Here is an 18226-nt window from a genome sequence, read left to right on the forward strand (position 1 = left end):
AAATAAAAGGACGGGGTTCAGTAGTACAGCACTTGATTGTCATGGGCTCAGTCCTCAGTACTGCAAAAAACAAATAAATAGCTAACTGAATAAAACCTATCATGTTCAGCATTTTTAAGTGCATAATGGCAGTAGCATTGCATACATTAACATTGTTGTTTAGCCATAATGTCTCTTCAAAGATGACTTTCATCTTCCTAAACTAATTCTGTACCCTTTGGAAAATAACTGCCCATTTTCCTCTCCTCTGAGCCCCTGGTAATTATTATTTTAGTTTCTACCTTTATGAACTTGTTCATTCATTCATCCATTAAAGGACATATAAGTTAGCTTCCACTTTTTGGAATTTGTGAATAATGTTACTATGAATATTGGTATATAGATATTTTCTGTATCTGTGTTTTTCATTCATTTTTTGAGTATCTAAATGTTTTTATGAATTAAGCTAGAACAAGAATCTGTTCTTGAAGACTATTAGTTCCTCTTTATTATAATTATTAAAATTCCTGAAAAATGTCCAGCCTTCAAAGATGCTATAGAAAAGATTTCCATCTCTAGCTAGTAAATTCAAAAAAACTGGTGATTCTCAAACCTGGAATGACATCAGAATTACTTAGACAGTATTTAAAAATCACAGATGACTGGAATCTGGTGGACACCACATTAACCTAGCAGTTAAACTTGACACCATAGATGACTAGATAAATTGATAGCATGTGCCTCCTAATTTGATGCAAATTCTTATCGGTGTAGTATCCTACCAAAAATGCTTAACCTGAATTTAATCTTTGGGAAACAAGCAAATAAAAATTGGGGGGACATTCTGCAAAACAACAATAATGTCAAAGCAATTAAAGATAGAAAAAGAATGAAATTGTAAAGTTAGAATCTGTCCTAGGCTAGAGACGGAAAAAAAAGAACATGAAAATTAATTTCATTGTGAATTCTTGACTAGATCCTAGATTGAAAAAATAAATAAAATTAAATCTAAAAGATGTAGGGGAAATTTGAACATGGATTGTTAGTTAAATGATAGTCTTGTAACAATGTTAAATATTCAGTATTATATTGTATTATGGTTATGTAGGTACATATTATTGAAGTTGAAATTAAACTGTGGCCATATGTAAAAATAAGGTAAAATTATATTTGCAAAGTAATTCTAATTCTCAAAGTGTTCAAAAATATAAGGATATGTGCATAGGCATATAAAATAGAAAGAAATATACAGCAAATGTAAAACAGGGTTAATAGCAGTGAATCTAGAAAAAGTTTATATAGTTGTATTTTGAGCTACATATGAAATGTTTAACTTGGCCTAAAATTTAAAAATAAACAGGTAGGGAAATGTAGATAGTTACCCGAGCCCTACATGAGCCCTGAGAACAAGAGAATCTAAAGCTTGAGGTCTTGTATTTTTGGTGAGATCTTTTTGAGACCCTGAAGTGATCAGCAAAACACAAAACTGCAAACTGACATGTGGGAATCAATAAGCTCAATGTCACATTTAGGACTTTTCCCCTTTAAATTTTGTTACTTTCCTGAGAATAGAATTTCTAAGCATAAGGGAAAAGATGTTATTTAATTTTCATAAACTAACAATTTGAACAACAACAAAAAAAAAAAAAAAAAAAAAAAAAAAAAAAACAAGGAGGATGCCTGCCTTATTCCAAAAAAGTACCAGAGGGGTCAGATATTTAAATGTATAAGTCAAACATGTGAAAGCATTGGACAAAATAGTATATAATATTTAAATTTGATCTTGGAGTAAATGTTACCTTTCTAAGGAATTTGAAATGTAGGAACAAATTATTATTATATTTGTCCATGTGAAAAATTTTAAAAATGCCCAAAAAATGCTTCAAAGAAAGATAAAAACAAACTACAAATGCAAATTAATATTAGCAAAAAAGATGGCTAAGCCTAATTTACACAAATAAATGAGTCTAACAAATCAAAAATAAGTAGATAAAATCTAATATAAAATGGAAAAAGACATAAATAATTCATGGAAAAAGGTATAAAAAATGTTTCTTAGGTATACTAAAAGTTTGTCAATTATTACCTCACATAAGACAAGTAGAAATTAAGAATAAAATGATACATCATTTTCTACTTTCTAGATTGTGAATGAACCAAAAGTCTGACAGCACACAGTTTTATATAGGCTGTGAGGAAATAGGTGATTTCATGCATGGCAAATGAAACTTTCATTGGTGCAACCATTTGGGAGATTATTTCAGCCATAACAATCAAAATATTAAACACACATACCTAGGGCTTTCATGTAGTTCACTATTAGAGCACTTGTCTAGCATGCATGAGGCTCTGAGTTCAATCCTCAGTACCACCAAAAACACAAATCAAAAAAGGCAAAGAAAAATGTACCAAAGGCACATACCATTCTGCCCAGACATTTCACTTCTAGGAATCTATTCAACAGAAAATGTGTCAAGTTGCAGGTGATTCATAATTCAACTGTCATGTAAGAGTCTTATTGATTCTTGTATTTCCATCTATTTTTCTAAGAGCTAAAACATGTTGATACATAATGGGTGCACAATGCAGGTTTTTATTTATTGGTTCTTTTTAGTTATACATGACAGTAGAATTCGTTTTTACATAATCTCAAAACCATGGACTATTTTTTTTTTTTTTTTTTACTTTTCAATGGACCCAACATCTTTATTTTATTTGTATGTGGTGCTGAGGATCGAACCCAGGGCCATGCGCATGACAGGAGAGTGCGCTACCACTTGAGCCACATCCCCAGCCCCTGGACTATTTCTTTTTTGAATAGTGACTTGATGATAGGAATGAAGAGGGAGGAAAGGGAGGGAAAGAAGGTGGGGAATGAGGGAGGTAAGAGTAGGAGAGATAAAAGGAGGGAGGCAGGTGAACAGGAGGACATTCAGACAAAATAATCCTACCAGAACAATTTAAAAGAGGTCAGTATAATATAAACTTTACTTGGTCTAGATTTGGTTCATAATTTAATACAGTGAATGATGTTACTTTTCTAATGATCAATTGGATTATGTTATAACATTTACTCATTTTAGTATACTAGTTTGCATTCTGGTAAATCCTTGCATATGCTGTTGGAAACTTAAAGGAACTGACAACCAGCTTTGTATGTACCTGTATTTCTTAGACCTTTTAGTTACTCATATTATCTATTGGGTTTCTTTAGTATTGCATTTAAAAATCATACCAAGGAACTAAATTTAGTCAACTGTACCATTTAATATATCAAAATCATTTGTATGTACTTAGCTACTAATTTTTTGAATAACAATTGTGTGCCTCCCTCGGATGAATACAGTAAATTTTCTTTTCTACTGGAATTACCAGTAAATAATAGAGGCATGGTGAACTGAGCTTTTATAGAAATAAAGATGGCTGATGGAATTCGAAGCTGCCTAGCAATTATTTTGTTCCACTTATAAAGGTAGAAATGTAAGTAAACGTTGTTTTGAAATATTTATAAAATGTAAATGACAGCATTATATTTTTGTGAGTATCACTGTCCAAGAGCAGGAAAACTGCTACTCATTTCTGACAAATTATTTTTCATGCCCATTAAACACTACACCAGTACCTTTCTGTGATTTTTGTGTTCTTGGCTATTAAATTAATTATGACAGCTTAGGATATCTGTAAAGTCTATAATCCAAAGCTATGAGTCTCAAATATAAACCTAAAAATCCTTTTATTTATATTTATAATTATTATTTATAATTATTAATTTGTTTATAATTATTCCTAAGTTTTTAGTCTTTCCAAGTATAAACAATCTATTTTATACTTAATTGTTGCATATGATTGCATAGATAGACAGCACTCATTCTTATCTCATCCACTTTACAATGATGAAAAAGTAAGACAAATATTTAATAAACTAGCAAATGAATTTAATGAATTATCTTCTTATTAATGATTAGTAATTTCTTGAAATTTAATTATTTTCATCAAAATAAATGATAGAATTCTGAGAGTTAACAAGTAAGTGAAATTTGTAATTTATAGCATATTTCTACCATTAGTCTATAATATAATTTTATAAGAAATATTTTTTTTTGTCATGCTGATTTTATTAACTGTATCTAAGATGCAATTTGGTCAAATTTCTTTTTCTAATTTTTAAGAGTGATTGTTCTCTAGTTGGGGATGTGGCTCAAGCGGTAATGTGCTCTCCTGGCATGTGCAGGGCACTGGGTTTGATCCTCAGCACCACATAAAAATAAAATAAAGATGTTGTGTTCACTGAAAACTGAAAAATAAATATTAAAAAAATTCTATCTCTCTTCTCTCTCTCTCTTTAAAAAAAAAAAGAGTGATTGCTCTAGAACCATTGATCTTTGCAGTTTTTCCACTTATTAAAAGTAATGTCATAAATAATGAATATTTAAATTTCAATTTCCAAAGTGTTTAAAATTATAAATAAGTAATACTATTTTATATCTGTGCATTATGTAAAATATATAATCTATTTATTATACTATCTAGCATGACATCTAATAAAAAATTACTGCAAATTATTACCATATATATTCTTACGATATTCTCATAAATTCTCCTTCAATATTTAAAAATTGATATACCTCTCACATGGCATTTACCAGAATGATGAAGGAAAGATTTTGTGTCTTTGGAGAAAATGGCAATATTTTATGTTCTAGGGAAAAGAAAACATCAAAAAGGCTTTTTGATATGGACAGTAACTGTTACAAATGAATTATGCTAATTACATAATTATTATAGTATGCTAATTATATAATTAAATATTGTGTTAATTATATAATTAAATTTATTATACTGATCACATAATTGCATAATATCTTTTAATTACTGAAAAACAGGGTTTTTTTTTCCCTTGGCATTCACATTTGCTTGGGTATAAAAATACAATTTGAGCCCTAAACCATACAAAAAGTCATTTTATTTGTGACTTTGAAACACATCTGGATTCTCCTTAGATATGAGTTTCTAAATGTTCATATGCTCTCCCATGTGTACTAATAACCTTGCAGTTAAGTAGAGACATGATTTTTCTGGTCAGTGGTCAATGAACACAAGTAGCACATGTCACTCTTTAGATAATGAATTTAAGAGCCTTCAGGTTTCTCTTCCCCAATTCTGGTGACCTGTATTTACATGGTCAATATCATAGATATGCAGACTGTATCTTTGAGCAATTGGAGGAATAGATTTCTAGTTTTAATTCCTGCTGATCTCTTCTAGATGTGAGCAAAAACTCATGTTCTGGGGATAAAATGGCTGATATTTTTTTATGTATACGTCTTTGCAGTTTAACCTAACTTAACCTGAATAATATAAGCCGAAATTTAAAATCAATGAATTTGCCCTCACATGTACTCTTTAGTTCTCCTGTTAGTCTAATAAAAATCTTGTACAATATTTACATGGTTCTAGGACAAAAAGGAGTTGATAGTTTATAAGTTCTTTTTGCTACTTTTTCCACATTTTTTGGTTTCCTAAATTGTTGGGATTTGCGATTGAGGATATAATATTCTTATGTACACTGTTTAATCCCTTGTCATTTGAATAGATGAGACACTTGAGTTTCTATAAAAAACATGTTAAAGTTAATAATTTTTAGAGTTTCTTGGAAATGACAGAAATTCAGCATTAAATGGCTTAAAAATGTAGTTTATTGCTTTAACGAAAGGGAAGAAGTTACATTTAGGAACTCATGGATATTTTCCTACTGCCATCTCTCAGCACTGCATTCCTGTCTTTACTATTTCTTGCATTTCTCTGTTAATGGACTCTTCCATTGAGAGGAAATGTATGAGGCCATAATAAATTGTGGTTATAGGTTACTGGAGATGTGTAATTGGAAGTGCCATATAACATATGAAATGAAACTGTTATTATGAGAAAATCATAGGCAAAAACATCAGCTATCACCTGTATTATTTAACTGTAAAAGTTACCTAATTTTAATGAAAGATTGCCAGGGCCAGTTGCAACGGTGCATGCCTGTACTCCCAGTGGCTCAGGAGACTGAGGCAAGATGATCGCAAGTTCAAAACCAGCCTCAGCAATAGTGAGGTGCTAAGCAACTCAGCAAGACCCTGTCTCAAAAAAAAAAAAAAAATAGGGCTGAGGATGTGGCTCAGTGGTTGAGTGTCCCTGAGTTGAATCCCTGGTACCCACCCCCACAAAAAATAGATTGCCACAGATGTTCCTATTAAGTGTAATCTATTGGGTGTAATCTTCTAGATATGTCTGTTTAAAAGTGTTTTGTACCATTCAATTCCAATGTTTCTTTTTTCAATTTTTGTTTAGATTATCTAATATTGAAAATGAAATACTAAAATCTCCTACTTTCATTGTCTTACAAGCTATCTCCCTCTTTAAATCCTTTATATATTTGTTTTATATCTTTAGTTAGTGCACTGCAGGGCGCATATATTTACAACTCATGTTCTCTTCATGAATTGACCCCTTCACCATTGCATAATGTCCATGTCTCTTTTTAGAGTTTTTGATATAAAGTCTCTTTAATCTGATTTATTTACTCTGGTTTTTATTGGAGCATTTTATCCACACTCACCCATGGTGATTATTGATAGGTAAGGGTTCACTATTTCATTTTATCATTTTCTGAATATTGTGTAGATACTTGGTTTAATCCTCTCTGAACGTCTTTCTTTGCCATTTGAAGATTTTTCTGTAGTGGTATGTTTAGAAATTTATTTATTTTTATAGCTTTTTGGATTATTGTGAGACTTACAGATAATAATTTAAATTTATTTTGGTCTATTTTAAGCTGATAACAATTTAACTTTTATTGTGTTCAACAACTCTACACTTTTATTTCTCCTATTCTACATGTCTTATTTCACTGTCTTAACATCTGAGTTTATATCATCTTTCTATAGGTACCTCTTGATAATTTATTTTAGCTAGTTATTGATATCAATAATATAGATAATAATTAATCAAATTTTAATAATTTTGGCCTTTAACCCTTGTACTAGGAATAAAATTACACTTTTTATATCACCATTTCAGTCCTAGCATGTTCTAAATATTGCTTATATCTTTATGTATTGTTATTTCATAGTTTGATGATATTAATTAATGGCCTTTTGTTTAATGAATTTCTTTTATTAGTCCACACAAAGAAGGCCTGGTGATTATAAGCTTCCTTAGCTTTTATATTTCCAGAAAAGTTATCTGTCATTCTGAAAGACAGTTTTTTGGTGAAGGTTTTCTTTGTTGACTTTTTTTTTTCTTCAACACCTTCAATATATTATCCTATTCTTTTCTGGCCTATATAAGATATTTAAAAATCTTATTAAATTCTTTTCAGACATATGTAGTGGTATATTTTTAAAATCTTGCACTATTAATTTGTGAACTTGCTCTCTCTTTCTCTCTCTGATTCATTTTCTAGAATTCTATCATATTTTTCTTTCACTAAAACAAAATCACTTGGGTTTTATTCTTTATAATGAAATAGCTATGTTACACTATTTTTTTCTTTCAATCATTACTTTTCTATAATAGAAGACCTAGTACTTGAAACACTAAGAACATCTTGTGTCATTCAAATAGAATTTGGGAAAATCACATAATTTAGTAACAAAAATTCAAATAATCCCATTAAAAATAGGTGAAGAGGTCAACAATGTAAGCAGTTAATTTTTTCCCATTTTTGATTCTTAGTTATACATGAAAGAATGTATTTTGCAGAATATACATACATAAAATATAACTTATTCTATTAGGTTCCCACTCTTGTGGTCATACATGATATGGAATTACCCTGATCATGTATACAAGTCAAGGAAAGTTAAGACCAATTAATTTTGCTGTCTTTCCTATTCCCCTTCCCTTTGTCTAGTCCAGTATTTTCTATTATTCCCCTCCCCACCTTCCCTTTTTCTGGGGAGTTAGCATCCACAAATCAGAGAAAACTTTCAACCTTTGTTTTTTGGGGATTGACTCATTTCACTTAGCAAGATATTCTCCAGTTCTATCCATTTACCAGCAAATGCCAAAATTTCATTTCTTATGATTAATAATCTATTGTGTATATTCTTTTAATTTCATGAAGGCATTATTAAGAATGGAGCAAATATAACAGTTATTAATAATTAGATACATTTGATTATGTCTATTGCCAGAAAATATTATTTTGTGCAATTATCTCATTAATGAATTGAATGTTTCCAATTTAATTTTGAGCTTTAATTCATATTAATATATATTCCTTTTACTTCTTAATCTGAATTTGAGATTCATGAATGGGTATTTTTCTTAATCTTCTATTTATAAAATCTGAAGGAATCATTTTTGCTAAAAACATAAAATTTGTATCTATCTGTATATATAACATTTGGAGGGTTTGGGGGGTATGTTTTGATTTTGTTTTGTTTTGTTTTCTATTCAATACAATCATGGAAAAGTAAAGTAAAAGCCAGGAAATACTATGGGTATACCTTCACATTAACATGTTTATTGTCAAAACAACACCACCAAAAAGGAAGAATAAAGATTTGCCCATATATAGAATCACCAAAGGCTAAAAATCTCTTGGGAATAGTGAGCTATGTCTCCTTACTAGGTCAAACTAGAGTTCTGTCCAACTCTACTGATGGTAAAAATCATAGGGAACAAAATATGAGTATAAGGGAAGTAAATTGAATCCTAAAAGTTCTAACAAAAATAATAACCACACCATTTATTAGTATCTACTATTTTCAAATATAATTTTATGTCCCTTTTCTCTAATCTTTAATATGGGATATAGTCATGGTAGTTACATTTACAATTTGATCTAAAATGGTCATATGATTATTACAGAAATTGAGTTAGAAAGAATGCCATCCAGGGATGTGAAATTTACAGCTGTAATCATTAAAACTTAAAAGTTATTTCCTCTGGGAAGAAGAAATATATGCAAGAAAATAATTAGTTGTGTGACACATAATTACAATACCTATGTCTGGAAATTTTTAGATTAATGGTGTAATGAAAGATATTCCTGGTGATTGGACACCTGCATATGTTTTTGTATATAGTGGACCTAAAGTTTCATGTACACTTGATGGAAATACCTTTCTAGTTTGAGAGTGTAAGAGAAGTTGTCGGGGATAGTCAATCAATTATCCAGTTACAGAAATTCTGAGATGCCAGCTGTGGTGACACAGTTAAATGGCCACTAAAGAAAAGTACTCAGTGGAAACAATGTTCAGTAGAATATCAAATAGGACTTTTCTGTGGTCTCTACTTTTTGGCATTCATTTCTTCCTGCAGGTTTTCCAGGTTGACCTGTGTGGCATTCAACTAATTCTATGAGCTATCTGTTTAAAAAAAAAAAAAAATCTTTCATGATATGTTAACTTGAGTCTGTATCAGTTGCTTAATGCCAAGAAATATGACTCTCTATGCTTGTCATGGTTATTATTAGTAGTACTAACACAATAAATTATAATAAAAATAATAATTATTATTATTATTATTTAAATTCCATGAACTAATTCAATATATGAGTTTCTGTCTTTGAGCAAACACAAAATAATATCAATTCTTTGTGAAAATACCTATCATATCTATACCATGATTTAAAAGTATGTTATTTCTTTCACAGAGCTTTTGAGCTGTGATGCTTAAATTATTGACAATGATATGACTAAAATGAATTCTTTTATTCCCTTTCTTCAATAAAGATATTGAGTATTTCCCTGTAAGAAGAATCAACTTTTCACTTGTTTTATTTGTTTTAATTATATTACACATGACAGTAGGAATGCATTTATGTGCTTTGATATATCATACATAGATGGGATATAATTTAATTTTTCCGAGTGTACATGTTGCAGAATCATATTGGTTATGTAGTCACATATGTACATTGATTCTTCTATTAAAGACTCCATTTCCTTCAGAGTGCTAGGGTAAATAACAATGATAGAAGGAAACCCAGAACCCAAAACAAGCAAGAGAATTGTGCCAGCAAGAAGGAGCTTCAGAACCTGAGAACAAATCTAGTTAAGACTTAACAATAGAACAGAAATGTTAGAGAAGATGTTGGAGCACTAATCACAGACATAAAAATATTTCAGCGGCTGTGGAAATCCATGTCATATGTGTCCCATAGTCCAGTTAATCAACCACTGGTTCCTAATATTTTTTCCTTTTACTGTTATCAGGAGGAATACAGCAATGTGCTCAATGTCTTTGTGCACAAAGATTTTTTCAATATAAATATCTTAAGGGCAATTTTTTTATTATTTTATTACTAAATTATTTCTTATAGCTAATTTTTCTTTTTAGTGTATTAATCTCTTATTTTTATATATTTATAGCATATGCCTATGCCTTGATCTCTACTTTTTCAGAAACAATATTTCTGATTTTACTTTTTATTAATTTTAATTACAATTTCTTGAATATTAAGCAATGCTACCAGTAGCAAGTAAAATATTGTGTTTTTGTAATTAAAATTTCATTAAAACGTTATAAGTATATTTTATAGAGTTGTATTTTTTAATTTTAAAAAATGTCATTTGAAATGCATGCATTTGTTTTACGGTTTGCTTTAGAGCATAGGGCAGAATCCCTTTGAGTTTGGGGACCACAAGTTTATATTTCTGGATATCATAAGTTTTTGGAAGTACTGAACTCAGGATGGCTCTACCACTGAGTTACATCCTAGCCTTTTATTTTGAAATAAGCGTCACTAAGTTGGTGAGGCTGGCCTCAAACTTTGGATCCTCCTGTACACCACCGTGCCCAGCTACATATCACAGTTTTAAAAAATATTTTATTTATCAATATTTTACGCTTAAAAATATAACTTTGAAACCACTTTATAATTCACTTCATATTCATCATGAAGGAAATAAAAACATTGAGACTTCTAAAGTAAAATTAAATCACATATATTTTAATATTACACAGGGTGATGACACCTGAATTTAAAAGAGACTTCAAGAATTTTAAGTTCTACTTGAAGACTAGAAAGTAAATACCTTATTAGATATGATCATCCATAATGTCACTGAGGAAAGGGCAGTACCTTACTTATAATAAATTGGAATTAGTATTTGATGTTTCACCAAGTGGCAAATACAGAGATAGTAGCATATACAAGGCTGAAAATTTGAGAAGTAGAAGATATCTAAATAAATGACCCTTACATTTTACTTCCCCTACCCTTTTACTCAGTGCTGTATAAGTAAGATAAACTGTAGGAGCCACTGAACCAAATCATCAGGGTCACATCAAATGCAGTGTTTGTCAAAGCATCTCTCAGAGTTTGAGATCTATATTCAGCTAGTTCCATTAAGAGGGTCCTACCTTATAATATGAGTAATACTTATATTGACATTGTTTTCTACCTTGTTACTACCGTTTTATTTTAAAATATAGCTCAATTATTTTTAACTCAGAACAGTGTTTGAGGATGTGAAGCACTACCAGTTCTAATTTCTAACAACATTAGGTGAGGAGACTAATGTGAAGAGCAATTGAATCCTTATGGTTCTAATAATAAAGTCTCTGGGAGAGGTGGATGAGGCATCCAGAATCCTTTAGGATTGCACAGTTTATGTGACCATCATTCCTTTAGTATGAAGTCATTTTGTCTTCACTGCAGAATACTTTAAAAATGTACTAATATAAACAAGAGCACGTTGCCTTATTATTTTTGAAAGATGTTTTGGGTGTTTGACCAGCCATATAATTTCTTTCCTTATGGGATCAAAATGTATTTCTGAAATGATTCATTTTGTCACCAACCCCACACACACACACACACACAAAATCTCCTTCAAAGTCTCTGACACTGAACATGTAGGCCTATAATTTTGCCTCTAATTTGTCTTCTTTTGAATATTAATTACCCATATTTTGATGAGAGTCATGATACACAAGTATTTTATTATCTAGAAGAAACTACTTTTATTCTTCAACAAACTTGTAGTTTCACGATTGAAGTTTATAGCACTCTAAAATACTTTATGGTACATATGGCACAAAATATCAGAATCTCTATGGAAAACTTTTGCTTTTTGTGTTTAGCTGTAAAGAAATGTTCTTGAGAGAGAAGGACTCAAATAGGCCACTTAAATCAACAGATAAACTTCCTCCAGAGCTTGGCAAATTTATCCTATTTTATAAGCCAGTCCAATCAGCTCTTGAGGCAACTTTAATTTTAATGACAACAAACTGTGATGTGATTTTAATCCCACTATCTGGTAAATGCAGACATTACAGAAAATATTCACAATGCCATTGAAAAATAAAACTCTGAAGATTCCTTGCAAAGAAATGAAGATTTAACGTAATACAAGCATTTAGTAAGTAAATACACATCATACCATGCCAAACACAATTAAGAGCTACCTGCCTCCACGTTTTTGTTTGTTTGTTTGTTTGTTTAAATGGGAACCAAGAATCAGCATTGCATGACTTTTTATGCTTCTTTGAACATAAAGTTCTAAGGATCCCAGCTCTGACTTGCCTTGGGGAGTTCATGTCAGTTAGGACATCTTAGCAATGACATTGCAGCCAATTGAAGGAAGACATTTATTCAAAACTTAACTTGTCAGCACCTTCATTAAACTGTTTTTATAAAGTCTGTATTATTAGACAATATTCTACTGATTTTTGTCATAAACTTATGCTTAGTCTATAATTGACTTTATTTATGAAAAATGGACCTATTAAAATCTCTTTTGCCTCCTTCAAAACTATTTTTGAATGAAGATTTAGACATTTTCACTGGTGTAGGTTTAGGTAGAATATAAACTTTTAAAAGATTTTGTACATTAAAAAAAAAGACAACAAATAATACTAGCTAAGAATGGACTATGAATATAGATAACCTAAGCTTGTATCCAGTTTCTGCATCTAGTAACACTGAAAATTGAAACATTTGGTCTCCAATTCTGTTGTTTTTGTCCTTTGTATAAACTTTGAGTAAATTTTGTATGAGTTTAATAACATTATTATGTTGTTTAAACATGATGGTGCATGTAAACTTATTACCATAATGATTGTAACATTGTTTTCTCTCAATCCATATTATGTATTATTATAATTAACCAGGTTTCTGATGCCTTTTCCTTTCAAATATATCCTTTAATGTTTTTCAATCTTAAGAAAAATCAAATGTATATTTCATACTACTTTTCTTCTATTAATATCGTACAAAATGGTAGTGACTACTTTCTAATCACCTATTAAATGCTCGTAACAAATTGGCCTAGTACTGTATAGGCTTTCTTCTTGCAATACTATTTTCTGCAAAGATAAGCATAAACAATATGACACAATTTCTCATAAGTCGTACAAAAGAAGTCTCAGAATTGGGGGAGTGACTCAGCAGTGAAGTGGGTGCCTAACATGTGCAAGGTCCTGGGTTCCATCTCCAGCACCACCAACAATTTTAAAAACAGCAATTTAGTAGTAGTTGTGTAGCATTCAGCAGCTCACTGTCTATTTTTCTAGATTTTTTTTTCAATCTTCCAAAAAACTGGTTCTTCTGCCTATTCTTAGTCTCTATCCACAATCAGAGGAATTGCTTTCCTCATAGCCTGATTCTAATTTGCTCTGGATTCGTCAATTTGTCATGTGTTCCACTTTTCCCTTTAATGCCTACTCTTTATGTTTTCTTAAGAGTAATATCACACAGGTAGCGTTTATTGATAGTTTATTTTAAGCTAGCTATATACTACCACAAAATTCAATTAAATTTGTGGTCATTTTGTTCCCAAAGTCCTTTTTCTGTATCAGTTCATGATAAATGGTATATCTTCTCTTTTTTAAAAGAAGTCATTTCTTCTCTGCCTGCAGGAATTCTAATACAACCGTTAACCTTAAAGTAAGGAATTTCTACTATGTTGTTGTTTTTTTATACTTTTCTAGAGTGAGCAAAACCTGGATGTCCTAAATATGACCATAATGTGATTTGAAAGCAGTTTTTTAAAAATCTAATTTATTAAGAACTGTTCTACTTTCGTAGACAATTTTAATTATTTGAAGTTGCATTACCTTGAAACTACAAAAGAAACAAAATTGACTCAAATGTTGATTACAGCTGTCATACAGAATAGAGGATACAGAGACTAATCCACAAAGTTCCAACTATCTTATATTCGATAAAGGGGCTAAAATCATGCAATGGAGGAAGGATAGCATCTTCAACAAATGGTGTTGGGAAAACTGGAAATCCATATGCAACAAAATGGAACTGAATCCCCTCCTCTCACCATGCACAAAAATTAGCTCAAAATGGATCAAGGACCTTGATATCAAATCAGAGACTCTGAGTATGATAGAAGAAAAAGTTGGCTACGATCTACATATTGTGGGATCAGGCTCCAAATTCCTTAACAGGACACCCATAGCACAAGAGTTAATAGCAAGAATCAACAAATGGGACTTACTTAAACTAAAAAGTTTTTTCACAGCAAGAGAAACAATAAGAGAATTAAATAGGGAGCCTACATCATGGGAACAAATTTTTACTCCTCACACTTCAGATAGAGCCTTAATATCCAGAGTTTACAAAGAACTCAAAAAATTAGACAATAAGACAACAAATAACCCAATCAACAAATGGGCCAAGGACCTGAACAGACACTTCTCAGAGGAGGACATACAATCAATCAACAAATACATGAAAAAATGCTCACCATCTCTAGCAGTCAGAGAAATGCAAATCAAAACTACCCTAAGATACCATCTCACTCCAGTAAGATTGGCAGCCATTATGAAGTCAAACAATAACAAGTGCTAGAGAGGATGTGGGGAAAAGGGTACACTTGTACATTGCTGGTGGGACTGCAAATTGGTTCGGCCAATTTGGAAAGCAGTATGGAGATTCCTGGGAAAGCTAGGAATGGAACCACCATTTGACCCAGTTATTGCCCTTCTTGGTCTATTCCCTGAAGACCTTAAAAGAGCATACTACAGGGATACTGCCACATTGATGTTCACAGCAGCACAATTCACAATAGCTAGACTGTGGAACCAACCCAGATGCCCTTCAATGGATGAATGGATTAAAAAATGTGGCATTTATACACCATGGAGTATTACACAGCACTAAAAAATGACAAAATCATGGAATTTGCAGGGAAATGGATGGCACTAGAGTAGATTATGCTTAGTGAAGCCAGCCAATCCCTAAAAAACAAATACCAAATGTCTTCTTTGATATAATGAGAGCAACTAAGAATAGAGCAGGGAGGAAGAGCAGGAAGAAAAGATTGACATTAAACAGAGGCACTAGATGGGAGGGAAAGAGAGAGAAAAGGGGAATTGCATGGAAATGGAAAGAGACCCTCATTGTTATAAAAAACTACATAAAAGAGGTTGTGAGGGGAATTGGAAGAAAAAATAAGGAGAGAAATGAATTACAGTAGATGGGATAGAAAGATAAGATGGGGGGAGGGGGATAGTAGAGGATAGGAAAGGTAGCAGAATACAACAGTCACTCGTATGGCATTATGTAAAAATGTGAATGTGTAACCGATGTGATTCTGCAATCTGTATTTGGGGTAAAAATGGGAGTTCATAACTCACTTGAAACTAATGTTTGAAATATGATATGTCAAGAGCTTTGTAAGGTTTTGAACAACCAATAAAAAAAAAGAAAAAGAAACTGCAGCTAAAAGGAGCATCAATTTCCTTTATGATGGGAAAAGTTTAAAGAAATTTATCTTGTTTGTATGTTTGCAACAGAAATAATAACATAACAAGAATCTTTGGGATTATTATTGAAAACTGAGGGTAAAAATGAATGCAGATACACGACCAAGGTAGGATAAGTCAAGAACTAACTCATGATTCAATTCTACATTCCTTTCTCCTGGTGTTTTCTCTTTACAAGATTAAATACTCTAAATATTTATAAGCCTGCAGTATATTATTCATTAAAAATATATCTTCAGGATGCTAAAACGTGTACCTACAGATTGACCAATTGTTCTTCTAATAATTTGTTAGCTTAAAAATATATAAATGTAAATTAGTAAAAAATGTATAAATATATATTAGAAGAGAAAATTTGAGCACATGAAAGAGCCACCAAGAATGTGCAATGCAGAAGAATGGCTATGTGAAGAGGCAGATAGAAGGTGACTATTTGCCATTCACGGAGGAAAAACCTCAGGAGACAGCAAATATGCTAGTACCTTAGTCTTAGGCATCCAATTCCCAGACCTGTGAGAAAATAAATTTCTGTTCTTTCAGCCACCCACTTTGTGCTATTCTGTCATGACAGATCTAGAAAACTAATACAAATATGTAAACAAATATATTAAAGGTGTGAGATATTTATTGAGGTTGATTGGACAGCCAATTTTTCCAACAAAACCTACTGAAAATAAGAAAAAAAAGGAACTGACTTTGTACTTACACCTGATTGACAATATTCAAGGATATATTTTTGAGCTCTCCTTTCTTTCCTTCAATGTTTTTGTCCATTTGCCAACACCATATTATCTTGATTACTATAACACTGTAAACTGATTTCTGTGAATCCTCTATTGTTTTTCATACATAAACTCCACTTAATTATTCTAGTAATCTCCCCTATGTAAATTTTAGGTGCAACCTCTCAATATCAATATTAAGAAAAATTATTGTTAGGATTTGGATTGGGAATATGCTGTATCATAGATCAAAATTATTATATTGACATTTTAGCAAAAATTGAATACTGCAGTTAACATGGATATAAGACATTTAAAATTAATAGTAGATTATCTTATATTTCAGTAGATTATCTTATATTTCCAGTTTTTTGAAGTAAAAAAGTGTTTATTCTAGTCAACAGCAAAAATGGTAAGTTGTATTAATCCATTCCTGACCCAGAGTGTCCCACTCTGACATGATGTAATTTTCCAACTTCCTTCCAATGGCAGCCTCAACTTAAAGAGGCTCTGCTGGCCAAGGATTCCCATAAAGGAAACAAATATTCCTTGCTGCACTATGCATAATGATGATCTAAGGTCAGTAGGAAGCCATATATAGTAATGAATTCCTGGTTTTCAGAGCTAAATTCCCCAGAGCAAAATGGAGATGGATAGTGTGATGGATCTCAGAATCCCAAAGAACATAAATAGTGAGAAGAATCCCTGGTGCATACAATTATATCCATGGAAGCCAATAGCACAAATATACTGTAGGAGACCAGAACCATCTGATGCTCACAACATCCATTCTCAGGACACTTTTCTGTATCCCCAGGGATACTTCAAAGGTTCTTTTGCCCTTGACAGATCTGGTTGTCCATAAAAGAGATAACTTTTTTCTAGGCCTAACACCTCTAGGAAAGCTTACACTTTGTGGTAATATCAGAGCCTGGGGCTGGGTAAAGTCAAGTAAGATATTGCCAAGTCATCTTTGAGGGATTTTGTTTGCAGGTCTCTGATAACAGCAGTATATGCCTGAGGAAAGTTTAACAGGATCCTTCAAAGAAAACTGGAGATCAAACTCCAGGATGGTACCCCTTCTGATTCAGGCAGCAGCAGGCATGCAACTAATGGCTGCTCACAATAAAGAGCCATTTTTGAAAATTTTGCATACTCCCAGGATCCTGGATTTTCTACCAGACCCCCCCCCCCTTTTTTTTTGTCCAGAGTGAGGAACAGAACCACTGCCCAGGGAAATGGGCTGGCAGAACTCTTATATTTCCATATTTTTAATAATTGATCAAACTGAAAGAATCCAGTCTTTCTGAGTAGCTAAGTGCTACTAATTTGGAGATTCCTTTTTAAAAGTTTAGTATATAATGTATCAGCCGAATATATTTTCATTTCTAAATTATTACTTAGGTTATGTTCACATGAACTCTTTTATTTTTTTCACTTCCAACATTCACAAATATCCTTTCAAAGAAAATTGATGAAGAATATACAATTTTCTCAAAAAGTGTATCACAACTTATCATCAACCATTCTTGTCATATGGACAGCAGAAATCAATTTACTGATGAACTATTAGTATTTATTTTAAAAAGTGACTAGTCCATTTTGGTATTTACAAAGTGATCACAAGAACCCTTTTACTTTTTCTTGCACAAATATATGTCAGGCTTCTCTTGTGCCCATAGGTTCCTGAAACTTTAGGTTGCTCCCAAGTCTGAGCAAGCAGGAACACATGAAATGTTGTTGGGATTACCAGCAGTCTGAGAGCTAATTCCTGGAGGTAAAAACCGGCTGGGAAAATAAAA

The 18226-nt window shown here is 31.7% G+C and overlaps 1 pseudogene; it reads right to left on the bottom strand.

Moving 5' to 3' along the window:
• Positions 1 to 15831: 15831 nt before the first annotated feature.
• Positions 15832 to 18226, bottom strand: part of LOC113182139 (all-trans retinoic acid-induced differentiation factor pseudogene) — a 113891-nt pseudogene continuing 111496 nt past the window's right edge.

Source organism: Urocitellus parryii, chromosome 4 (assembly GCF_045843805.1).
Source record: "Urocitellus parryii isolate mUroPar1 chromosome 4, mUroPar1.hap1, whole genome shotgun sequence".
In the NCBI taxonomy this organism is placed as follows: Eukaryota; Metazoa; Chordata; class Mammalia; order Rodentia; family Sciuridae; genus Urocitellus; species Urocitellus parryii.